The sequence below is a fragment of the Phascolarctos cinereus genome, unplaced genomic scaffold (assembly GCF_003287225.1).
Source record: "Phascolarctos cinereus isolate Bilbo 61053 unplaced genomic scaffold, phaCin_HiC Scaffold_726;HRSCAF=1367, whole genome shotgun sequence".
NCBI classification, from domain to species: Eukaryota; Metazoa; Chordata; class Mammalia; order Diprotodontia; family Phascolarctidae; genus Phascolarctos; species Phascolarctos cinereus.
Genome location: NW_027556098.1, coordinates 427336856 through 427363961, shown reverse-complemented (window position 1 = coordinate 427363961; position 27106 = coordinate 427336856). Strand labels below are relative to the sequence as shown.

The 27106-nt window shown below is 43.9% G+C and overlaps 1 protein-coding gene, 1 long non-coding RNA gene and 1 pseudogene across 2 annotated transcripts in view; all 3 read left to right on the top strand.

Annotated features, from left to right (window-relative positions):
• Window positions 1–27106, top strand: part of LOC144454418 (uncharacterized) — a 62492-nt gene that overhangs the window by 17594 nt on the left and 17792 nt on the right.
• LOC110197837 (taste receptor type 2 member 9-like) lies at window positions 4622–7334 on the top strand (annotated as a pseudogene).
• Window positions 17005–19946, top strand: LOC144454448 (uncharacterized). Its single transcript, XR_013482828.1, has 2 exons — window positions 17005–17348; window positions 18873–19946. It is a non-coding gene; the product is annotated as an uncharacterized LOC144454448 (long non-coding RNA).

Genomic DNA, 27106 nt, shown 5'->3' with positions numbered 1-27106 from the left:
GGCTCATAGGCTTTTTAAAAAACTAATTTATTTTTGGTTTTCAAAATTAACTTCCACAAGCTTTTGAGTTTTAATTTCTCTGCCTAACTCTCTGCCTACCTCCCCAAAACTGTGTGCAATCTGATATGGGCTCTATATGTAAATTCCTATTAAACATATTTTCACATTAGTCATGTTGTAAAGGAGAATTAGAACCAGTAGGAGGAACCACAAGAAAGAAGAAACAAAACAAAAGCGGAGCAAAAATAGCAAATATTATGCTTCAATCTGCATTCAAACTCCACAGTTCTTTCTCAGGATATGAATAGCATTTTCCATCATGAGTCTTTTGGAGATGTCTTAGATCCTTGCATTGCTGAGAAGAGATAACTGTATCAAAGTTATTCATCATACAAGGTGGCTTTTACCGTGTACCACATTCTCCTGGTTCTGCTCACTTCCCTCAGCATCAGTCCATACAAGTCTTTCCAGGTTTTTCTGAAGTCCCGCTGGCTCATCATTTCTTATAGCACAATAATATTCCATTATTACATTCGTATAGCACAACTTGTTCAGGCATTCCTCCAATTGATGGGCATCCCCTCAATTTCCAATTCTTTGCCACCACAGAAAGACCTGCTATAAATATTTTTGTACGTGTGAGTCCTTTTCCAATTTTTATGATCTTTTTGGGATACAGTACTAGAAGTGCCATTGCTGGGTCAAAGGTGGGTTTTGTTTGAAGAAGAGCCTTGTCTTGTCAAGGTGATCCATATTGTCTTCCTTGATGCTGGTCAAAATTCTCAGGGCCATTGGCAGCAGCATGTGGGTGACCATGACTTCAGCCCACTCCAGGCTGTACTCCTGGCCCCTGTATTTCCTCTACCATGCATGCCACAAGAACCTCTTCACCCTGGAGGTTCCTGCACCTCTGGACTCCTCACACTGGATGTACTCTGTGCCCTTGTTGCCTCTTCCCCTGATTGGCTGGTTGCTCCCAGAAGCTCCAGTTTAAGGGAGATGCCCAACCTTGTGATGTCCTTATTCCTATCTGGGCTGCTCTCCTTATTCTCCTGACATCCTCTCCTACCCCCCCAATCCCTATGGTCATCCCGCATCCCTGTTCCCCTTCTCCTCCTTCTCCCTTCTTTCACCTTCCTTTTTATGTGTTGAATTCCATGATTAAAATGTAAGCTCCTTGAAGCCAGGGACTGTCTTACTTTCTGCCTGGCACAATAATAAGCCCTTAACAAATGTGTGTTCATGTGACTTGGACATGGAAGCCAAGCCCTTGGCTGCTATGGTCTTCAAGAATCAGGATGGAGGGTCACCCTTTTGGGAACATAGCCAGTCATAGCTGTTGTTGCTTTCATCTCTGACCAGAGCCCCAAGAGGGAGGGCTGAACATCTCTTCCCAGAAACCAGGTGCCCAAGATGCCCTAGAGCAATAGTATCAACCTTAGGTAGAAAAGGAGGCCACCAAATGGGACATAAGGATCCCTGCTGGCTGCATATTAACTTAGAAAACTACCCACTAATATTATCTAAGTTTTATTGTATTTTGTTTATTTTGTTAAATATTTCCTGATTACATGTCAATCTCATTCAGCAAGGACTTGGGAGTATTGGGGAGCACATGTGGCACCACTGGGCTAGAGGATCCAGTAGCATAAACTCACTGTGGGGCTTTCTTGGGGTTTTTGAGAGGTAGCTGGTTGGAACAGTGGGTAGTGCCCTAGATGTGGGCTGAAATGCAACCTTAGAAATGTAACTGTGTGATTCTAGTCAAGTCACCCAGACAGGGAACAGACTTGATATGCATATACCCCCAGATGACAGATGCACATACACACCCAAAAATGCAGAATTCCAGCCCAAGTGTCCTGAACTACAGAGAATCCCAGAATCAGAAGGGGAAGGGATCTCCCCCTAATTCTGACCCTATGCAACATCCTTTAAGAAGCCTCATTCACTTCTCAGATGGTAGCCTCCCTGGAGGCTGACAGCAACCCCACCCTTAGGCAGTCTCTGCCTCCTTTGGACAGCTGTCATGCTCACCATGGTTTCCTTCCACTGTGGAGTTTAAACTTGTCCAATCTACAACAAAAGAGGCTGAGGCAGAGCTCTGAGCCAATGGTACTTTATTAAAGGGTCCATGGTCCCCTCTAATGAAGTGGACCCCAGATCTTCCTCATGATCTGAGATACCCCTTTCCTCCAGGGCCTTATTATTTACAAGGTTTGATACCAGGTTTGATACATGAACACTCTAGAGGGGATACACAACATACAGAAGAACCCCATTGGTTCATACACCTTGCTTTGAGTGCCAAAATGATGCATTGGCCAAAAAACAATATATCAGTGAGCGATTGAAGAGGGGGGCTCTTGCCTTGGGTAAATCATGGGGCATCTCCACTGACTAAGTGGTCATAAGATGGTCACCTGCTCATGTTGGACATGAGAGAGTGGTCCAGAAGTACAAAAATAAGTTGTCCAACTTTCCTTGTAATTGAGTCACCTCCACCATGCTGGCCTTGGTCAGCATAAAAAGAAAAACAGAGGTAGAGGGCTCTAGTTAGCTTTCTATGATTAAACAAGCAAATTTACAATCTGAAGTTCACAGGTCTGGGGCCTAATATACAGAACTTATAGCCCCACCCCTATGGAATTTTATCAAACTGATTACTACTAATTGTAGCAGAGTTGGGGTCCAAATGAATCATTTCTCACACCATGGAAGTAAAATCTTCCCTTCGATCTTCTCTTGTCAGGGCATGTTCCCATGAACTTCCCACCTTTGTGGAACAGCAAAGAGTGTGTGGGGCAAGTAGGGATCCTTCCAGGGAGAGATCTGTCCCTGCCCCCTCCCCAAATCACATGCAAGATGTGCAACGTCTACTCTTGTAAGATACAGAATTCTGCATGAATTATCTAAATGTATCTCTAGAGAAGAACAGGAGCTTTCTCTGCCAAGTCCTCCCACTCCAGAAGAGACTGAAATTTGCCTTGATTTGAGCAGAAGAAGGGCCCCAGGATAGCTGGCCTTTCTGTTCTCTATTCTATATTGAATGAGAATTGCACATTTTGCCTCCCTAAATGTTGCTGGTCTGGGAGCATGACTGGTTCTAACCCAAAAGCCCTCATTCCTGGCCACTGTCTCTTTTGGGGGGAGGGACTGTCCATAGATTACACTCAACCCCTTGACACTTGCCTCCAAATCATGGCTGCACAACAGGTCACCACCAATAATCAATACTGAGGAAACACGTTTGACCAAGCAGGATTTGAAACCAGAACCAGCAGACTATTGCTGTAGTCCATGCATGAGGTGATGAAGGCCTGCCCCAAAGCTGAGGCAATCCCAGAGGAAAGAAGGGATTGAGTGATGTTACAAAGGTAAAATAATAAGAGTTGACAAGTGAATGGGTTTGGGAGGAGACAGAGAGTGAGGAGTGAAGATGACACTTGGGTTTTGAACCTGAGTGACTGGGGCAATAGTGGTACCCTTGACAATACTAGGGAAGTTTGGGTTTGGGGGAAAAGACAATAAAAAAGCCAGTGGTAACTTTGGAGAGAAAAGCTTCAGTTGAGGGATCAGGGTGGAAGTCAGACTGTGGAGAGTTCAGAACAAAGTGACAGGAACCATGCTGGAGGCACATCTTGTAGATGGCCATCTTGAGTTTAGCCACAGAAGGGAGGAGAGAGTTAGAATGATGGCTAGCAGGAGTGGATGGACCAAGTGAAGGTTTGTGGAGTATGGGGAACACATGGGCATTTTACCAGGCAGCAGGGAGGTAGCCTGTAGTTGTGATTGTGTCACAATGACCTCCCTGATTTCCCTCCCTCCATTCTTTCTCAGGTCATCTCCCCCTGTGTTAGCTACACCATCCTTTCTTGTCTCTCTCAACCCCTTGATTAACCAGTCCAACTCTACACTCTCCTCCAAACTGAAGTCCCTTCATCCCTCATCTTGTCATGTACCAGGTAACCTCATACACATTTGCATGGCCCAACCATGGATCACTACCACCATTAACCTCTTCCTTTCCTATACACATGCTACCAAAAGGGGAGAGTTTTGTTTACTACTGTGGGTTTAATTAGCATCTATACATAGCCAAGTCCCAATTCTGTATATCCAATCCGAATCTATGTCTTGAACTCTGGTCTCACCTTGCCATCTTCTGGAAATTTCTAATTGGATGTCCTATAGAGAGCCTAATCTCCACATATCTTAATCAGAATTTATTGTATTCCCCTCAAAAAACTATCACTCCTCTAAAATTTCTGCCAAGGACACTAATGTCCTTCAGGTAAACCAGATATCCAACTCTGGGGCCCTTCTTGACTCCTCATTCCCAATCACCCCCCAATATTCTAAGCATACCCCATATTCTAATCAGTTGCCAAATTTTATGGATGCTACTTTTACATATGTTCCCTTCTCTCCACTCAAGTGGCTTCTACTGTAGTTCAGACTTACTTGATTTCTTTCTTTCTTTCTTTCTTCCTTTCTTTCTTTCTTTTTCTTTCTTTCTTTCTTTCTTTCTTTCTTTCTTTCTTTCTTTCTTTCTCTCTCTGTCTCTCTCTGTCTCTCTCTCTCTCTCTCTCTCTCTCTCTCTCTCTCTCTCTTTCCTTCTTTCTTTCTTCCCAAGTCTTTTTTCAATGTTTCCCTGAGTGAAATCATGATTACTATGCTTCATGTTTTGAGTTCACATGAAATATAATATGTTCTGTTTCAGTCCTTCATTTCAACTCGGTGTGAATATTTACCTATCAACATTGTTTCTTGTGAACAATGTACGTTTAGATTCTGCTTGATGATTTATTCTGTTCCTATCTTCCATTCTGTGGGTGAGTTTATCCTGTTCATATTCATGGTTTTGATTGCTAACTGTATATTTACCTCCATAGTATCATTTTGTACTTTTTCCTCTCTGTATCTCTCCATCCCCCTTCATAAAGAAGACAGTAGAGAAAGAAAAGGAAGGTGATCAACAATAATTATCTTCAGTCAAAGACATTTGCTCTCATTTCCCTGACCTTCTCTTCAACTACCCCACATTAACATAATTGCTTATTACAATTTCTCTCTTTCCTTTTAATCCATGCTTTACTATCTGTTCTCACGTGTTGAAATTTGTTTTGCTTGGATCTATTCCCTCTCTAACTCTGCTTTTGAAACATACCACTTCTCTCTCCCTGTTTCCATCTGTTGTCCTCTTGATTTGAATGTGCTTTACATCAGACTCTGTGTATGACCCTCTTTTATCTGATTTGGAGGAATCAGTGAGTTTCAGGAGACAGCCCCTTTCAACCTCTTCCTCCATTTTTGTATACTCTTCTTCTCATAGTCCTAATTGTGAAAAAAAATAATGTTTCTCCCTCTTCTTCATTTCTTTCATTGCATGTTTCCTTCCCTTTTTCTTTGTCTCTTTGAAATCACCAAAACAGAACAAAAATTCCTTCAGATTCTGTATTTTGTCCTTGTAATCTGTCACTTTTGAAAACAGTGGATTGCTCAAGGGACGAAATTTAAAAGTGGCTGGTGTCTTTTGGATAAACATGAAAAACAGTCTGTGCTTTTATATAAACCATCAAGTTCGTGTAGTGACAGAAGGTTGCACATCATTCTCCCACCTTTGTCAGCTAAGGTAACCCATAAAATCCTCAAATCTCTCCTGCAGCTGGTGTCATGGTGTCTTTATCTTCTTAACTCCATTGACTATTACTTGCATTTTAAATTAATGCTTTCCCTGGATGTTGGGCATCCTATAGGAATTGTTCACCTTATTTTACAGTTGAGGAAACTGAGGTTTGAAGAGTTTGATTGATTTACCCATGTTCTTGAAGCTCAAGCATACTACAGTTGGATTCAAATCCAAGGGCCCAGCCTTTTTCCCACTAGACCTCACTGCATTTTAGGAAAGATGATTGTCAGAAACTTGATAATATTCCATCTCTATATTCTTCTACATTCTCTAAGCTCGATGCTTTGTTTATTTCTCTTGTGCAGACAAATTAGGTTGAGTTAAAAGTGCAAAGCAATGAAATAGGATCTGTCCTTCATTTACATCATTGAAAACAGCAGCTTGGCCCCTGAGACAGGAGCCCACATGGATAATTAACACCCAGAAATGCTGGAATTGCCCACTCAAGGTCTGAGCTAACAATCACTTTAACTTTTAGCAAGGAGAGGTGTTTTCTGTGAATACAACTAGAACCTCATCCAATAGCAGGGCAGAATGTTTTCTGACCACAGAGAGGGCCCACAAGAGAGAGAAGAAAATTGCTGTTATTTTAAGAAACAGAAATATTTTTCTGCTCCTCTTGGCTGGAAATTCATTCACCAGAAACAATATTAAAGGTATCAAGGGATTTCCTTTCACAAACATGCCAAGTGTACTGGAGAGCATCTATGTGATTGTGGCATCTGGAGAGTGCTTAGTGGGGGTTTTGCCTAAGGGTTTCATTGCACTGGTAAAATGCATTGACTGTGTGAAGACCAGAAGAGTGACCTCATTAGATTTCATCCTTACTGGCTTAGCCATCTCCAGGATTGGTACATTGCTGTCACTAATAACAAGTAACCTTTCTGTTGTGTTTTTTTGTTTGTTTGTTTGTTTGAAAAGCAATTCCATTAGTCATCTGGTGTATTTAGAAGTTATCTGGAACCTCAGCAACCATTCAAGGGCCTGGTTTGGAAGTTGCCTCAGTGTCTTCTATTTTCTGAAGATTGCCACCTTCTCCATCCTGCCTTCCTCTGGCTGAAGTGAAGAATTAACAAGGTGGTTCTCAGGATGCTGATGGGATGCTGGCTCATATCCTTGTTCATTATCCTTCCAATTGCAGGAAGAATTGCTAAGATTAAGGTAGTTTCCAGTGATCAAGGAAATGAAACAGTTACTCATAATAACCAAGAATTTAAAACCCTTAAGTTTCCACCCTGATTATCTCCAGTACTGGGGGTTCAGTCCCTTTGCTCTCTCCTCTGCTCCTGTTTCCTGTTAATACTGTCCTTGTGGAGGCACACCCAGCAGATGCATCTCAGGGTTATGGGCTCCAGGGATCCCAGTACAGAGGCCCACGTGAGTGCTACAAAAGCCATTGTCTCCTTCCTCTTCCTCTTTTTACTATACCATTTGGGCATCATTATAACAGTCTTTAACCTGTCTATGCTTCACAGTAAACTTGTGGCAATGTTTCATTGATGATCATGAATGTCTATCCCATGACCCACTCCATTATCCTAATTCTGGGTCACAGCAAGCTAAGGGAGGCCTCTGTGAGGGTACTGGGGAAGCTCACAGACTGCCTCAAAGTCCCTGGGAAAGTCTAAGTGGCAGAGACTGAACTTTGGGAAACCTTGTATTTTTCAGGGAGGGGGTGGCAGTAAAGAAGCCATCGAATAAATATAACTAAATGTGGAGAAGAATTTACTTAGAGCTCCAACATTGCTCTTTTGTCATTGAGACTCTAAGGTCATTGAGACTTTAAGGTCATTCTGACTCTTTGTGACCCCATGGATCATACTGTCAACAATGCTTTGTTGGCAAGGACACTGGAGTTGTTTTCCACGTCTTTCTCAAGTTGATCCAGTGCAAAGTTTTGTCACAGAAACTGAGGTGAGTGACTTATCTAGGGTCACACACATAAGAAGTATCTCAGATTGGAGTTGAACTCATATCTTTTGGACTTCAGGCTCAGTGCTCAATCCACTGAGAAGGGATTCATGATTTTCATATTAATGGATATGATATGTATAATCAATATGCTAATTTAGATTTCTCAGAGCTGCCTCTTCTGGCATTGGTATCAGAATCTACAATGCAGCTTGAATGATCGATCAAACCCTTGACAAAGCTCTCACAATCACTACATTCCTATGCCTGTGTACATTAAGTGAAGCAAATCAAAGATTTAGAACCTGTTCCCAACACAGAACTCTGGGCCTATGTCCCACCAAATAATAACCACCAACAATACTGGTCCTACAGGACTCCAAGACTCCTGTCTTGTCCTGCATTTATGGGCTTGTCATAAGCAACACTCAGGCCCTGGAAATGATTGTTTGTAATCCACCTCCCACCCCCTTCTCACTTGTGATTTGTGTGTATATGCTGTGCCTTTCCTCTAGCATAGAAAGCATTTGTCACTCTGAAAACAATTAATTAAACCACTACTTGTTTCCTGGCACTCCTGTTTCTGGCCTGCTTTGTGTGGCTCTGGGTATTCACAGGTTAGAGATGGGTCCTGTCTAGCCTACATGTAAAATCCTGTTAACACCTCTGAACCACCAAAGACGATGAGAATAATAATGAGAAAAAAATTATAAGAGAAAAGTCCACAGTTACAAAGAACCAATAATGGCTTCCAAAGGAGAGATAAAAAAAAAATGCCTATTCTTGGCAGAGGAAGAAGTCCAAATGTGGGGAATATTGCTTATGTTTTCAGATTCTTTCCTATGACTAGATGTTTTTTGGAGTTTTAAAAATTATTTTTAAAAAGTTTTTAATATTTTTATTTAAAGTTTTTTGAATTCCAAATTCTATCCTCCTACTTTCCCTCACCTGCCTACCCTTTGAGATGGTAAGCAATCAGATGTCGGTTATACATGTAGAATTATGTAAAACATTTCCATATTAGTCATTTTGTACAAGAAGACTTGAATGAAAGAAAAGCAATGAAAGAAAGAAAGTGAAAAATCAGCTGCTTCACTCTGTATTCAGTCAATATCAGATCTTTCTCTGGAGGAGATAGTATGCTTCATCATTAGCCCTTTGGGATTCTCTTGGATCATTGTATTGCTTAGAGTTGGTAAGTCATTTGCAGTCATTCAGAAAAGATGTGATACTGTATTGATCTAATCTTATACATAAATGTAACTGTTAAACCAATGGGAAAGGAGATGGTAAGTCTAAGAACTGATTTGTCTGAGTTGCCCAGATTAGGAAGTTGAGACAAGTGATGGTTACAAATTCAGAACAGTGAGGGAAAAAAAAGAAATGGGAACCTTTATAGTAGCACCTCATTACAACCATTCAGAGATGCTTGCTGACTGTAACAGCAAGATCCATTTTTAAACATTTCCAAGTCTTTGCCATGCTTTGAAAAATTTGCTGTGAAAGGAAGACGGACGTATTCATAACATCTGGACTATTCCGTCAAGGCGAAAGTTATAGGTTGACATGTCATAGGCACACCAGGGCAAAACCTCATTGCCTCACTTTGATTTCAGGTAAAAATCACAGATGTATTTTGAAACAACTGACCATACATTATTCCCCAGATATCATAGTCAGGTTCAGAACAAACTCGGTGAGAAACATACCTGTTCATAAAGGAAATAGCACATGGGGGAAATTAAGTCAAGAGGCTATTGCCCTTACTTTCAAAAGCCATCTTCTCAAGACACTCTCTTTGAGTAGCTCTTCGTATTTCCTTTAAATCCCAAAGTACTGACTTCCCAACAATCAAAGAGTTGTACCTGAATTCCAAAATCAGAGCAAATCAAACTATACCTGCCTCACCCCATCTCACACAGTGAGTTCATAGCTTATAGTTTAGAGCAGGAAACAGCCAGTTTTCAGGTTACAGTAGCAACTAACAATAAATAAGCAAAATGTTGACCTTCAGTCCTGATCAAGTGCACAAAAGCACAAATATAAAAGCATTCATTCATGACCTGACTCTTCTTTTCTAGGTAAAGCACAGCCTGATGTAAAAATCAATTAAAATGTAATCCCCTCCTGGAGGCTTATACATAAAGTGAATACATGATAGTTCATTCATAACCCTGAAAGACTCTGGCCAGCATTTGCCCAAATGTCTTCAGGTAGTGCATATTAGCCCCCAGGGTAAAGAGAAAAATCTTTTAAACTGGAGTCTGTCAGTACTATGTCAGCTCAAAGATGCAGCTTTGATACTTTCTATTCCACATGTGACTTCATAATTTTCACGGTCAGTAGTCTGACAATTTATCCCATGAATCACTTCTATACAACCAGAAAACTTGTAAGCCAGCCTCCACTTGGGCTATGAGTGTGAGGAGGGGATCTCAGTTGCTTAGTAAAGCAAGTTACTATTTTAGATTCTACAAGACTCTGATTAGTCATCTGTATGCCCCCAGGCCCATCTTTCACAGAGTTTGTAAGAGTTCTTGGCCTTGTCAAGACTAAAGCCATAGAAGACCTGGCAGGTTCCAAAAGAACTTCTCAGAGGGGGCCACTAGGTGGCGTAGTGGATAGAGCACTGACCCTGAAGTCAGGAGGACCTGAGTTCAAATCCAGTCTCAGACCAAACACTTGATGCTTTACTAGCTGTGTGACTCTAGGCAAGTCACTTAACCCCAATTGCCTTAAAAAAAAAAAAGAACTTCTCAGATAATGAGAATTTACAAGGTCATTTTTATTTCAAAGTAAAGTACCCCCAATTAAAACTTAAGCACGTCTTCAATGAAGGCAATAACTCCTACCAATGACAGTGCATCTACTGAGAACCCTAGTCCCAGCCTTGTGCATGGGTTTGAGGAGAGGAATTCTCTATCACTGAAACATGAGGTTCAGTGACCTGGCCTTATCTGGAGAAGAGAAGGTGGTAGTGGGTCTGTCCATCCCTTTCCATCCCTAGAAGGATGGCTACCCAGAAACTTGGTGTCATTTTTGGTCAGTAGCTTCTGAGCTAAGGGCGTGGCCCAGACCCAGTTTATTAGCCATCTGGTGGGTTTCTTAGATTCTAACAAGAAGAGATTGTGCCAAGAGGCATTGCAGGAGGCTGACTACTGGCATGAACTGGGGTTTGTTTGGTCAAAGTCCAAAGCTGATTAAGGTGCACTCTTGCTAGTTAATTTTAGGATGTCCTGGCTGAGGGACTGGGGACTTTCTGATGTTTGGGAGGGAGGGGGCTAGTTATTGTTAGTTCACCAACATGTCACAGAAGGATTGTGGGTCCTCTCCCCCAGCATCCCTTCCTTCACTTTTCGCTGTGGTTTTTAGGGGTAGTATTGAGGCAAGCCAGGGATCTCTCACATAGTCGGCCTTGCTGCAGGTCTGCTCCTCTTTCTCTTTCATCCTTTGGGGAACTTGACTGCCTGGAGAATCTCTAAGCCTGGAGGATGATGGAGCTGGTTTCTATAGGACTTCAGACCAGGTCACGCCTTCCAGACTCAGGTTAAACTCCAACTGTGAGGGTGGGGCAAGTATCTTCCTCCCTCTCTCACTAGAAAGACCCTCCCATTGCTGGGCAGCTCTGAGAGCATTAAAGTCTGTTTAAAATAAAGGCAGAGGTTTGGTGGGCACAAAGGAAAGTCCCATTTTTAGGTCAAATTCTAGGATACACACACATAAATTTTGCACAGAAGGGTTGAGACTCTGGGCAGGGGGTGGTGGTGGTGGTTCTCTGTGTGTGTGTGGACTCCAGTACTGTCCTTCATGGAGAAATTGTTCAAGGAGAAATTTCCCTGCAGCATCGAAGGCTGTACATTAAGGGGAAGGTAAGGGACCAACCCCCCTTCCCAAGTCCCATTTAGGATGCCAATTGTTACATTTGAAAATTAAGGTAAACTGAGGGACAAGATTCTGAACATGATCCATTTGTTAGTTAGGCTAGCAGGAACCAACAAATTGGGTCAGTAGCCTCTCTCAAGCAAAGACCCTGAGTGAGGACTGAAAGCTTTTTTTTTTAATAACAATTAACAAGATAACAAAGCAAAGGCTCGTGCAGCAAAAGTGTGTATTCTTCTGATTGCCTATCAATGGCCTGGTCAGGATTGAGATCCCCTTCTGAAACTGCCTTCCACAGCCAAGAAGCACGACTCAAGACACAAGACAAAGGTTGCCAGGCCAAGGGAGTTGCTACAATAGTTTAAATGGATGAGATTTGACCTTTTAGGTTAATCAGGTTTTCTGGAAAGTAGATCATGGGAGGAGTTACAAGGTGGAGGTAATCACAAGACAAAACCTTGATCTTTAGGCAAGTTTCTCAAGGTTGTGGGTGGCTGTGAGGTTTATAAGGGGAAGGACCCAGGAAAAGAAATATTAAATGTAGCTTAAGACTTAGCAAAACAGAATAAAAATCAATTTTAAATTTTACAGATCCATGGCATTAATGGAGTTTACAACTTAGGAAGATATAAAGTCTAAGTTAGAGTTGGGGGCTAAAATATGTCATAATAAATAAGCACAAGAACAAAAATACTTATTAATAAGACATTTGACATAGTTAAGAAACAAGAATATTTTATTAATTTGTTGAATAATTGAGAGATTTTAGGCAATGAAGGAGAAACAATGACTTTAAAAATGTCAGAAGACAAATCAAACTTAATTTTATACCTATAAATGGGTTCTGAATAAATTATCTGCATTTCATAATTAAAAGGAAAGAATTACAGCAAGGGTCCAATAACAAGGAAACTTCATCATTACATATGTTCTTCACCAAAAAAAACTTTAATGCCAAGAAACACAGAAAAGTGTTTTTCATGTTCAGTACAATTTCTTTGATGTTTAGTCAAGTCAGTAAAATAGATTTCTGACACTTTTTACATTTCTATATGTTTGCTCTAATATGAACATTCTCATGCTGAAAAATATTTGTGTCTTTACAGACAGTTTTCTTATATTCACTGCATTTGTCTTGAGGTTGGCAGGTAATTGTATGTTTTTTAAAAATTCCATTTTATTTTCACTCCAAATTCTCTTGCTCCCTCTCTCCCTCAGCCCTAAATCCATTGAAAAGGCAAGTAAAACAAAACCCCTTGTAACTATGTCTAGTCATGGAAAACATTTAGATATCTGTTGTTTTCATATTGCCTAAATTTCCCTTGCATCCCTGCTACAAACAAAGAGCCATCTCAAATAACATTTAATACCTTAAAAAAGAGAGAGAGAGAGAAAGAGGAAAGTTAAGAAAACCAATCAATACTTAAGAAAGAACATGAAAACATGAGCAACATTACACACACTTGGAGCTCTATGTCTGCCACACATTGGCATCTTCATGTCTCCTTTGGGGGACATATTGGTTCTTTGTAACTCTGCACCATTCTCTAACTGTTTTACGATTATTCTTTTCATTCATTGGTGAAAATTCATGTTCCACCTCTTGGTGAAGTCTTCCCCATATTTATCCTAATTCATTCTGCTCTGTATAATATGAACCCTCTGATGGGCTGTAAGTGCTCAGGTGTGAATGAAAACTTTCCCATATTATTTACATACAGAAGATTTCTTGTCACCGTGAATACTCTGATGTGCAGGCATCTTTGAGCTTTGCCTGAAGGCTTTTCTACCTTCATTGTATGTATAAGTCTTCTCTCCAGTGTGAATCCTATGTTTGTTTGAGTTGGGTTTTTTTTTTGTAAGTTTTCAGCCTTCATTAAAGGCTTTCCCACATTCATAACATGTATACACTCAAGAGTTCTTATCTTTGTGAATTCTCTGATGCACATGCATGTTTGAGCTTTGCCTGAAGTCTTTTCCACATTCATTACATGTATAAGGCTTCTCTCCAGTGTGAATCCTCTGGTGTTTGAGAAGATGTGAACTACAAATGAATGCTTTCCCACACTGATTACACAGGTAAGGCTTCTCCCCAGTATGACCCATTTGATGGTTAATGAGGCATGTGGGCTTGCAGAAGGCTTTCTCACATAAATCACATTGAAATGGCCTCTCTCCAGTATGAATCCTTTGATGTAAGCTCAAATATGACCTCTGGCTGAAGGCTTTTCCACATTCCTTACATTCAAAGGGTTTCTCTCCAGTGTGAATCCTCAGCTGTGCTCTGAGATTTGATTTATGATGGAAGGATTTCCCACAGTCATTGCAAGGGAAAGGTTTCTCTCCAGTGTGAACTCTCTGGTGTATAGTAAGATGTGAGGGGTAACTAAAGTCTTTCCCACATTCAGTACATTTCAGAGGCTTTTTGCAGTAGGAATTGTTTGAAGATTGGTCACTTCCCTTAAATAAATCTCCTGGTTTTCCTCCTGCATGTGGCTCTGGCTCTCATGTTCTCTGGCATCTCCCATGTTTGAGTAGCAAAGAGCCTCCATTCCCACTTCCTCTATGACCATTCCCTCCAGGGATGAATCTTCTCTTCTCCTTTTGGGCTCTTTGGTCCTTAAGTGCAAGCCTGAAAGAGAAATAAAAGTGTAAGTGTCCCCATTTTCCTAAGGTAAGTGAAAGAAAAGTGGTATCCTGAGCACAAGGAAAGAGAATGGGAAATGGTGCCCTGAGAGGAGGCACATGGCAGTGAGCCCTGTCCTAAATGGCCTTCCACTATGGGGTGCTATTGGGCAGGGGACAATGGAGGGGAAGTGAACAATCACCTAAAGAGGGAGCAGGGAGACTGATTCCTGTGCAAGGTGATCAGAGACAGGGAAGAGGACTCAGGTAGGAAGACAGGAATGTGCGGTGTTTAGGAAAAGGATCTAATAAGATTGGGACCTTGTCTGCAGCCACGTGTGTGGGGAACAGGACCAGGCCCTGCAGGGCCACTTCCAGCAGGGATCTCCTGTCAAGGAATTCTTGTCCCAGAGCACAGAAGCAACTTCTCTGCAACTCGGGGTCAACACCACCTTGCCCAAGATCCAATAGCCAGAACGTGAGAGAAGGTGGCCTTGACCCCAAATTTCTCTGGCTCCAGAGCCAGCTCTCTGTCCTATTCCACCATGTGTCCCTTGATCTGCATGTAAGGCTGGACCTCTCCCGCCTAGTCTACCCACTTCAGTGTAACTGAGAGTGCATAGGGCTTGGACCATCTCTGCAAATCAATCAAAGTCATTAGGTCACTCAGAAATTCTTAGGAAATGAAGCTGGGGGGGGGAGAGAGAGTGAGAGGGTCTGGACAGGAGAGAACCAAGCTGTAGCACAGAAGGGAGGTAGCAAGGACAGTCATTGACTCTACAGGTATCTCAGAGCACATGCCCCAGGAGGAGGAAACTCCCAAGAAAACCTCAAGCCCTTTCCTCAACTTCCCTTCCCAATGCCTGCCTATCCATAGATACTGTTCTGGCAAGAACATTTCTGGGTCAGGCTTCTTGATTTCATTAGGCTAAGAAAAAACTCTCCCTCAGACAGTGTCTTAAACTTCTGAGACTATTCTTGAAGCACGTGGGTCACGTGTCCTGGGGAAGTTTGCAAAAGTCCAGCTGGAGACATAAAACAAAATCCTGTTTTGACAAGCTAGTCCCCTGACCTTCTGTGATGCAGCATCCTCTTTCCTCCTTCTGTCTGCTTCCTGATGTGGAAATCCTTGCCTTCCCCTTCACTCTCTGCTAGAGTGACTCATGCCCATCCTGCATAGGAATGCCCATTCCATGCAAGGTTGCTGAAAACCATGCTCAGGGCTCCCTGACTAATTGGAAGTGCTCAGTGCAACCTGTGCTCTGAGCCTAACAAACAGCAGCATTTCTCTCCTGTCTCAGCAGCACTGATTGGTCATTGGCAGCAGTACACACTCACTGGACACCTGGAAAGTTTAGTCCCATTATTTCTACGATAACCTGCTGCTGTGTTTCCAGTAGACTGGATTTTTCTTCCATCTCCAAGAGCAGGGGTTAACTAAAGAGCTGTAAATGGAAATTAAGGCAGAGAGCCCAATTTCTAAGTATTATTGGTCTCTTAAACACACACACACACACACACACACACACACACACACACACACTCCTCCATCCATCCATGTTCACAGAGGCTCTGAAATTTATCCATAGACCTGGGGCTGGGGAGGGAGAGGACAATGGATTCCCCGCCTCCACTTTGCACTAAGTTCTTCTGGAAATTCTGTCCACAAGGACTGAGTATCAGCTGAGGGCAGGGCCCTGGACAGGAAAGAGCAGGTAAAGGTAATGATGAAAAGTGAAGGATCCCAGCACGGCAGTGAGTGATTAGGGAAAATGAAGATGTAATTTCTATCCTCCTCATGAAAGTTCCTGGAGACTCTGACATTTAACCACCCTGGGGGAAGAGGAGAATGTGAATGGGGGAGTATGGCCGACCCCAAATTGAGAAGCCCTGTATTGGAAGAGCCCTTCATCTGCCACTCACCTTCTGTTGCTAGGAAATCATCGCATGAGCAGCCAACACATTTGTGTGGCTTTATGTCCATAAAGGCACGGAGGCTGGGCCTGGAGTCAGGAAGTCCTGAGTTCCAAACCTGTCTGAGACACTTCCTAGTTCTGTGATCCTGGGCCAATCACTTATCTCTGCATGACTCAGTGTGCTCAGTTATCAAATGGGCCTCAGGGTTGTTGTGGATCCAGGGAGATAATCTTTGGAAAGTGCCTGGCATCCTGTAGGTGCTTAATAAGTGCTGGTTTGCTTCTTTCTTTAAGCATTTTCCCAGACACCATATCCCAGGTTCCTCAAACCAGCCTTGGGAAGTGGGTACCAGGGGCCTCACTCCCCCTTTACAGATGATTACTGTAAGGCTCAGGGTCCCACCAAGAGTTCAGGTTTCTGAAGCATTGTCCTAAGGGAACCCTTCCATTTCCCTTCTATCCTCTGTCTAGGCTTCCACTCCACCCCGGAGAAGTTTTTTGCTCTTTCCCCCTGATCCCAACCTTGTAAGATAGCTCTGGAAGTGCCACACACAAGCATTAGGCACCAGCTGTGAGAGGCACAGAGCTGGTGAATGGGACAATAAGCAGACTCACCATCCCAGAGCTGCTGGGATTCTGCCTTGGCCTTCTTGGGCTGCTGGGGCTCAACTCCCCTCCCTGGGCTTCTGCTTTCTGAGCCTGAGAAGCTCTGGCCCAAAGACTCCTCCAGCCAGGAGCAGCCCCAGATCCTCCCCCAGGCATCTGGGTTGTCAGCACCTGGAGGTGAGAACTTCTGGATCCCAGCCATGAATCCCCAGGAGGGAAGTTGGTACTACCAATCAATCAATCATCAATCAATCAACCCTTAGTAGGCACCTAGCCTGTACACAAAACTGTGCTAAGCACTGGGAATATAGAAAGGGGAAAAGACAGTACCTGCCCTCAAGGACCTCACAGTCTGACTTGGGGACAAGATGCAAGCAAAGGTTCACCAAGCAAACTCTATACAGGATAAATAGGAAATAATTAAAAGAAGGGAAGTACTGAAATTAGGAAGACTTAGAGCAGCTAAGCTGGGAGGGAGCCTGGAGCCTGAGTCAGGAGGCAAGTTCAAATCTAGCCACAGACACTTACTGATCGGGAGGGCCAGGGCCAGTCACTTAATCCTGTCTGCTTCACTTTCCTCATTTGTAAAAGGAGCTGGAGAAGGAGATGGAAATGGAAAAGCACTCCCATATCTCTGCCAAGAAAACCCCCAATGGGAGCAGAAGAGCCTCCCACAACAGAAAACAAACAGCAACAATGGAGAAGGCCTCTTCTACCTGGTATCAGGGACTTAACTGGGACTTAAAGAAGCTGGGGTGGTCAGAAGCCTGGGGGAGGAGGCAGAGCATTCCAGGTTTGGGACAAGGCTGGAGATGAAGCCTGGAGCTTCATGGAACATGGAACAGCCAGGAGCCAATGTCAGTGGATCAAAGAGTACATGTTGGGGACTAAGGTGTAAGAAGACTGGAACGTGGGAGGGGCTAGGTGACAGAAGGCTTTACAGGACAAAGAGACCATTTGGGGTTGGCTCCTGGAGGCAACAGGAAACCACTGGAGTTTATTGGGTAGTGGTGACCTGATCTGACAGGTGCTTTAGGAAAATCACTTTGGTGGCTGAATGAGGGATGGACTGGAGGGGGAGAGACTGAGGCAGGCACACTCTGCCCCCATTCCCAGCAGGTATTGTGTAATCCAGGTATGAAGTGATGAGGGTCTGCCCCAGGGTTTGCCTCTCTCTGAGGAGAGGAGGAGGCCAGGCCTTGGCACCAGCTGGGATGTGGAGGGTGAGAGAGAGTAAAGAGTCTAGGGTCACCCCTAGATTAAGAGCCTGAGGTGTTGGGAGGATCTCTGGTGCCTTGGAGAGTAACAGGGAAGGAGGGCTTAGGAGGAAAGAGAAGGAATTTTATTGTGGACATGTTGGGTTCAAGATGTCTGTGGGGCATACATTTGTAGGGGATCCAGTTAGAATGGCTCCATGTGGGCACAAATTTTGAGGTTTCTCTGAAATTAAAGGGTGGAGTTTGGGATAAAGAACTTTGCCTTCAGAGATGACACCCACCTTCTATTTTGACCCTGCCTCAACCTCCCACAGAAGTTATAGTACAGGAGATTTAGAGGAAAGAGCCCAGGTCAGAGAGTGGATTTTCTCCTCTAGGGAAGGCAAACTTTTTAAGAGTGAGAGCTGTCCAAGGTTGCCTTCTCCTGAAGCCTCAGGGGGAAGTCTCCCTCAGTGAAGGAGATCTTCCTTAGTCCATTGGTCTTTTTCCTTCCCTCTTCAGAGGAGCATGACGTCAGGGAGGCAATGCCATGACATGCAAGTGAATTGGGATTTAAGTGAGGGAGGGTGTGCAAAGTCACCAGCCTCGCTTTCTCTTCTGGAGCTATCCGGGTTCAGATAGAGATCAGAACAACTGGAGATGGCTCAGGATGCAGTGACGGACCTTGGCCTTTTGAAGCTAAGGTCTTTTACAAGTCTCAGTTTGACTGAGACAACACCCATTCACTGATTAAGGCGTAATAAGAAGTAAGGCAGAAAATGGCCTCTTTACCTCACCAAAAAAAAAAAACAAACAAAGAAAAAAAAAATCGATCTGGGAGGAAAAGATCCCCAGGGTTTTTGGCCAAAACAGAAACAATTTTACATTCATTCTGAGCCAATCAGGGCTCAAATAATGACCAAGCAGGGCTTTGCCAGAGACCTATTGTTGGCCAATCAGTGAGAGCCAGAGTAATTTAGGTGTAAGTCTGGTCTTTAAGAAAGAAAAAAAGTTTCATAGACTAAAATTTACATTCTTTGTGGGCAGGTAAGGGCATGATACCCTATGTGGAAAGAAGGAAGGAAGAGAGAAAGAGAGAAGTTATGTTCCCTAACTGACCAGTTCCAGTTTGGCCCAGTGTGCAGCTCCTTTCTACTCATCCAGGTTGTTGTTTGCCTTAGTTCTTGAAGAGGACCATGACTTCCGTGAGGTGATGCCCTGACATGCAAGTGAATTGAATTTAAGTGAGGGAGGCTCTGCAAAGTCACCAGCCAAGATCCCCCACTGCATCTTGGGCCATCTCCATTTGTCTTGATCTCTGTCTCGCCACTGGCCCCAGATGGCTGCAGAGGTGAAAGTGAGGCTGGTGACTTTGCACAGCCCTCCTTTGTCCACGCAAAAGCGGCAGTATGATTCCCTTCTGAAAACATTTTAGAGAACATTTCTGGTCACACTTAAGTTGGACTATATGCCTCTGAGGCCCCACCCAGCTCAGAGCTTCTGTGGGCAATTGATTCTGCTCTGTGAGCTAAACTCAAAGGGCAGCTGGGATCTCGACTGGAAAAAAGCAACCTTGTTTGGAAGAAGACCTCAGTACAACTGGAGTGCCTGGGTACAGCCTGAGAAGCTTCTCCTCTATCTCTCTGCTGGTCTCTTTAAGGAGGCAGGACTTTCCACTGACTATGTTACCCAGCACACAAGGTGTCAAGTGCCCTGGGTGCCCTCGCTGTTGGGGGCTCTTTTCTTCCTTTGAGGAAGTCTGAGAACTCTACCTGGGCAGCATCTTCCACCCACCCCAACCTCAACTCCAACCTCTTCTGATGGAGAAGTTTCCAGATCCTCTTAATGGTGTAACATGAGAGGATTTGACCAGGTCTCACAGTCTGCTGTAAAGCAGCAATCATGAAAAAGATGTTGGAGAATTTCCTCTGACCCTTCCTCCACCCTTAAGGGGGACCTCATCATGTCACCTCATGTCTGGATGGGTGGAATGGCCTTCTGATGTTTTACATGACTTTGGATATGTAAGGACTAATGTATTTCTTGCCTTCTCAATGGCCATAGGAGGATTTGGATGGAGAAAAGGAATTTGGAATGGAAAATAAAACATAATTTGAGAAATAGTCTTCTGATTGGCTTCTCTGCCCCACAGTCCATTCTCTACTCAGCTATCAAAAGGATCACCCTAAAGTGCTGATCTGACCATTGACTTCCATTTTCATTGAACTCCATTAGCTCGCTACATAATTCAGCCCGGAATAGCCTCCCTGCCCTTTCTCCAAAAAAAAATGATCCATAGATTATGGGCTGTCAATCCATCTATCATGGGCAAGTTAGATTTCTATACCTAAATGATTATATTATTCCCTCTTTGAGCCAAATCTGATGAGAGTAAGGTTCAAATAATGCTCATCTCCCTCCTTTCCCTCTACTGTAATAGGTTCTTGTGCCTTTTCCTGTAATGGAATTTACTGCCTCCTTTCCTTTTCTGCCAGTAAAAATCTCTTAATTAGATCCACTTAATCCACTTACTTAGATTCATTTAACCCACTCAATTAGACTTTTTTTTACCATTACATGAAAATCAACTTATACCCACCCCTCTGTCTAAGTATACCCCCTTTTAAATTGTGTAATAACAATACAGTTCTCAAGAGTTACAAGTGTCATTTTCCCTTTTAGGGATGTAAACAGTTTGCCCTTATTAATAACATGTTGTCATTTTTTCTGTCCTGTTTACCTTTTTGTGTGTCTCTTGAGTCTTGTATTTGAAGACCCAATTTTCTGTTGAGTTCTGGTCTTTTCATCAGGAAGGTTTGGAAGTCTCCTATTTCCTTGGATGCCCATCATCTCCCTTGAAAGATTATGCTCAATTTCACTGGGTAGTTGATCCTTGGTTGTAATCCAAGCTCCTTTGCCTCAGGGAATATTGTATTCCACACCCTCCAATCTTTTAATAAAGAAGCTGCAAGGTCCGGCATAATCCTGACTGTGGTTCCATGATATTTAAATTGTTTCTTTTTGGCTGCTTGCAGTATTTTCTCTTCAACATGGTAATTTTGGGATTTGGCTACTATGTTCCTTGGTGTTTTCAATTTGATATCTCTTTCAGGAGGTGATCAGTGGATTCTTTTGATGACTATTTGGCCCTCTGGTTTCTGATTTCCTGAAAGATGCTGTCCAGGTTGTTTTTGTCATCATGGTTTTCCAGTAGCCCAATAATTTTTAAATTGTCTCTCTTGGATCTATTTTCCAAGTCAGTTTTCCACTCCTCCTCACCCCAGGACCACCTCCCAGAACTGTGACCCAGATCCAAGCACAGGCAAAGCAAGAGATTCCTGCCTCAGCACTGGCAAAGAGATCCCTGCAATCCCCCTCTGATCAGCCACGTGATTCCACCTCAGTCTGTGGGCCAGAAGCTCAGGACACAGCCCCTGCCCCGGTGCCCGCGCTCTGCGCTCTGGAACTAGATCTGAGGCCTAACTCCTCTCTCACCTCAGAAACAGACTTTTCCCACTGACCTTCTAAGTTGTCTTTGGTATTCATGGGTTGAGAAGTCTGGAAACCACCATAGCTGTCTGAGATTCAGTCCTCTAAGTCCTGCTCCAGGTTTGCTGCGGCCTGTGTGCTCACGGCGAGCAGTGCTCCTCTACATGCCTGGCACAATATACCTTTCCGATCAAACATACAGGTTTTCTTGGGCTGGAAATTTGCTTCACTCTGTCTTTTTGTGGGCTCTGCTGCTTCAGAATTTGTTTAGAGCCATTTTTTATGAGTATTTGGAGGGGTTTGGGGGAGAGTTCAAGCAAGTCACTGCTTTCACTCCGCCATCTTGGCTCTGCCCCCAAGAGCAGCACTTTTCTAGGGGACATTATTCCCATTAACTTTACAAGAAACTCGGTCAAGGAGAACCTTGATTCAAACTTCCAGTTCTTTGTTGAATCAGGCCCACAGGTACCTTTCCTAAAGAGTCAAGACCCTGAAGGAGACCTCTACTTGACCTTAAGTCATTGTTTTCATGGTCACAGCAGCAGAAATTCCAAAGCCAAACAGACAGTTGCAGCTCTCATGAATCACATATTCTTTACCCAGTGGAAAACATTTGGAAGCCAACAACATATATCCCAACTTCCAGGAAGACATGGTCTGATCCTCCTGTTTCTCTTAAGGTAAATTGTGCTCCTCAATGAAGAATTAAAGCTATTTGTATTTTTATCACTTCTGCCCTTGGCAGACCTAGTTTACCCTACCATCACAGAAGGACAAAGGTTTCAGCTGACAGAAGTCACATGGGTCATGAAGGTCATAACTTTCCACATGAATCTGTAAGTATTAAAGCAAAGAGCAAGGAGATGGCAGATTGAAGGACTGATGAGCCCCAGATATGCAGGTTAGGTCATTGGGGAAGTCACAATCACCAATTCAGAGGAGTAGGAAAGACCAGTGGCAAGCTCCTTTATCCCGGCACCCTCATTATGGGAGCCTGATTGTTGCCGGGTGGTTGTAACAGGAAGGCCCAGCACAAAATCTCTGTGGTTCACCTGCCATGGTCAGAGAAATCAGCTTTAAATGGAAAGGAAGAGTCAAGGTTATCACAACATTGAGACTGTTCCCTCAGGCCAAGGGCTAAAGGCAGAAAATGAGCTGCTGTAGCACAGGACCAAGATCCTCTGGCTCTGTTTCAGGTAAAAGTCATAAATAACTTTTGGAGAAGTCAGCCTTGCAACAGAGTTTCACATTACCCATTTGCTCAAGGAGGACCCAACCAAAATCAGAGAAGTTGTGCAGATTGGAGGATAGAGAAACTATCTTCCCAATTGGGAGCAAGCTATCTGAGCTGAAGCAAAAGACAGGCTTTCCATACTATACAGGGGAAAATTCCCAGAAGTCTTTAGGGAAGCCAATGGAAATCAGGGATATCCTGAGGAGCCAGGTGCCCCTACAAGTCTGCAAGGGATCTTCTCTCTTTCTCCTTCCTGGAGTCAGTGGCAAAGAGAGTCTGTCACCATGACTGACTCTCTTCAAGAAACAATGAAGAATTTCTCTCATCTACAAAGACTCTTCTACCAATTCTGACCCTCAGGCAAGTACCCACCAGCATCCTCTCTAACCAACTAGTCAAATGAAAAAAAACATGTTGTAAGTTTGGCAAGACATCTCTGTTATATAGGCAAAGAAATGGAAACCTTCTAAGGGGTGTGTGCTCTTCACCTCAGGGCTTCTTTCTCAAAGGGGGTAAGCAGCCCTGAATTAGGGGAAATCTCACCACTTGCACCTGAGACCAGCAGGCTCAGGGTGGGTGTGAGCAGAGCTGAGGCCTAGAATAAAGGCAGAAGCTTCAGAGCCTGAGGCCCAGAGCTTCACAACCCTGAGAGGAGGAGCCCAGTTGAGGATACAAGAGGCACCTGGCCTGCAATGTCTGATGGAGAATCCTCAGGCTGCCCTCAGCCCTGGTGAGTCCCTTCAGGTAGGGGCTTCTGCTCTAGTCCCATTATTCTGAACCTGGGACTTCTCTATTGAGCCCCAGGCCCCTGAGGGTTCTGGCCCTGCTGTGGTTGGGTCTGTTCCACTCTCTCCTCTTCCCAGGTCCTCCTCACTTGACACCCCCACTAGCCTCCAGGGGTCCCATCTCCTGTCCTGATAAGGACCAATTTCCTGTAGCCCAAGTCCCCAGAGATGGTCTTGGGAGGATATAACTGAAGGTATCCCCTGACTTCAGAGGAAAGGAGGCCCTGGCTTCTTCTGGGGGCCTTAATTCCCCAGAAAGATTCTGCAGTGCAACCATCATCCATTAAACCCTTGCTAAGTACCAGGCCTAGAGCTGGGTGATGAGGATTCAGAGGCCAAAGGTAAACAGTCGCTTTAAAACAGGAGCTTCCTGGCTACCCCAAGACACACAGATAAAGGAAGAGGGAAGACACAGAGAGAGAGAGAGGCAGACAGACAGATAGTCAGACAGACACTGGGAAGGGCTGAGGCAACCAGAAAGGGCTGCCCATAGGAGGCAGGCCCTGGGCTGCTCCCTGGGATTTCCAGCTCATTCTGTTTGTATCCTGCTTGCTATATCTTTGTTTGCACATTGTCTCCCTATTAGATTGTGAGCCTCTTGAGGGTAGGGACTATTTTCTGCCTGTTTTGGTATCTCTAGCACTCAGCACAGTGTATGACACACAGGAGGCATTTAATACATGTTCATTGATTATTCATGCTTAGACAAAACTTTGGGTTTTATCAAACATGCTACATCCCTATTAGGAGAATTTGGAATCTTCAGAGGATCAGACTTAGTGATAAAAAATAGATAAAAGAATAAATAAAATAATGATGGGAAACCTTTGTCTAGAGCCCACTATGTCAGGCCCCTTTACAATTGTCACGTCATTTGACCCTCACAACAACCCTATGAGGTGGGTTCTAATTGTGCCACTGAGGAAACTGAGTCAAGCAGAGGTGAAGTGACTCGCTCATGGTCACCCAACTATAAAATATCTAAGGCTGAAGTTGAATTCAAGTCTTCCTGAGTAGAGGCCCAGTGGTCTCTCTGCTTAGAGGAAATGACTACCTCACTGGCTCTAGATTATGAGGGACATCATCTTCAATGAGCAGATGAGGATGATATAAGCCTAATCCATTGGCCTGGTGTCCAAATGTACAGCTACTAAGTAGCTGTCTAACAGTTGAAGGCTCATCTTTTGACTCCTACACCAGGGCTCTCTGGGACACACAGGTGTCTTCTGTTACTGATGATAGCATCTGACTTGATCTCCCAGCCCCAATCTGACCAGGTCATTGTCCTGCTCAGTAAAATCCAGGGACTCCCTTTTGCCTCTAGAATGCATGCACTTTCCTCTTTTCAGCATTTAAACCCTCTCTGCTTAGTTCCAACCTACTTTTCCAGGGTTAACATTCATTTCAATCTTCCATAAAAGTCCCACACAGCACTGCATCCCCTGTCTCCAAAGCTCTGCACAGGCTATGCTCATGTCTGCCTCTAGTAATCTCTAATTTCCTTCAGAATTCTGCTCAGCCTGCACCTCCTACATGAAGCCTTTCCTCATCCCCTCCTCACAAACCTGTTTGCCTGTTCTTTAGGATAGATTTCTTTGTACATATCTGTATTCATGCTGTCTCTCCCCATAGGAAGTAAGGTTGAAGGCAGGCTTTTTTCCTTGGGTCTTTGCAAGAGAACCAAAAAACATACAAAACACAAAAACCCAGCTCCAGGCTGGGCAAGAAATCAAAAATCACATAGACAAAGAAATGCCAACTTTCTAAGGGTGTGTGCCCTTCACCGCATGGCTTCTTCATGAAAGGGTATAAACCTGCCCTGAATTAGGGGAAAGCCCAACACCCGGAGCTGAGACAAGCAGGCTCAGGGTGGGTCTGGGCAGAGCTGAGGCCTAGAATAAAGGCATCAGCTTCAGAGTCTGAGGCCCAGAGCTTCAGAACTCTGAGAGGAGGAGCCTAGAGGAGGAAGCAAGAGACACCTGGCCTGCAATCTCTGATGGAGAATCCTCAGGCTGCCCTCAGCCCTGGTGAGTCCTTCCAGGTAGGAACTCTGTTCTATCCCATTGATCTAAACTGGGGCTTCTATGTTGAGGCCCAGGCCCCTGAGGGATCTGTCCCTGGTGTGGCTGAGTCTGCCCCACTCTCTGCTCTTCCCCAGGTCCTCCTCACTTAAAACCCCCTCCCTACAACCCACAGCCCTGAGAGGTCTCCCACTTCATGTCCATAGAAGAAGCAATGACCTGGAGTCTGAGGCCTCCAGAGAGGGTTCTGGGAGAAGGCAGCTGAGGGTCACTCCTGACTTCAAAGGAAAGGAGGTCCTGGCTTTTTCTGGGGGCCTCAGTTCCCCAAGAAGATTCCACAACATTGCCGTTATCCATTAAACCTCTGCTAGGTATCAGGCCCAGCTCTGGGTGATGGGGAGTCAGAGGCCAAAGCCCACACTCCCTGCCCTTTGGGAGCTTCCCATCTACCCTGAGATACACAGACAAGGGAAGAGGGAATTGGAGGAGAGACAGACCCCAACACTGAGAATGGCTCAGGGGAGCAGGAGGGGCTGCCCTTATGGGACAGACCCTGAGCTATTCCCTTGGATTTCCAATTCATCCTCTTTCTGCTTCCTTCATAGAAATTTCTTTGCACATTATCTCCCCATTAGATTATGAGCTTCTTGGGGGTAGGGACTAATTTCTGCCTCTTTTGGTATCTGTAACGCTCAGCACAGTGCATGGTACACAGCAGGCATATTAATACATGTTCATTGATTATTTGTGTTCAGAGAAGACTTTGAGTTGTATCAAATGTGCTATAACACTATTGGGAGAATCTGGAAGCTTCGGAGGATCAGACTTAGTAATAACAAATATACAAATGGACAAATAGATAATTGAATAGATAAGTTCATAAAATAATGACAGCAAACATTTATTGGAGCCTATTATATGCCTGGTGGCATGTAGGGTATGTCAGGAAAGACTAGTACCTCTGGTATACAGGCTGCTGAGCCTTTTTCAGGGAGCTTTCCACCTTTGCTGTCTACCTCATCCACCTGTCACCTGTGGCTCCAAGAAGCCGAAGCATGTGCAGCACTGGGCAGGTGGGCTAAACCAGGTTGGGTGTAACCAAGTGGTCTGAAAGCTGTCTGTGGGTTAGGGGGTGTCTACCCCAAGCATAGGAAGACCTCCTCAGGTACAATGGACAGATGAGAACAGTGTGTTCCAATGGCCATGAAGGCGGTAATGCAGGTGCTGTGGAGCACTTAGAGCTTGGTTAGACATCAAAGACGCCAAAGTCATCCGCTGCATCTCATGCCATCACCACTCATCTTGGCTCTGCTCTGGCACTGGACTGTGAGGACTCTGGAAGAGAGAGTAAAGACGATGATTTTATGCAACTGTGCCTCACTTCAATCCAAAGTATGCAGGAATCAAGAGACATCACCTAGACCATTTTTCCAGTTTCTCTTTATTTTATTTTTAATCTGTGGAATAAAACAAGCATTTCTATAACATACCACAACAAAAAAGGTGATTTCATGTGAAACTTTAAATCTATTAGGCACAAAATATTGTTACTTTTAAATATGCAAACTTATCATGCCATTTTCTTTTCCCCCTCCCCCTCTTCTGCACTAGAGATGGCTACACAAATAGGTATATACGTGTAAAAATATTCTATACGTATTTCCGTTTATCACTTCTTTCTCTGGATGCGGATAGCGTCTCTCTTCATATGTGTTTTATAGTTAATTTGGGTATCAATAATAGACAAAATAA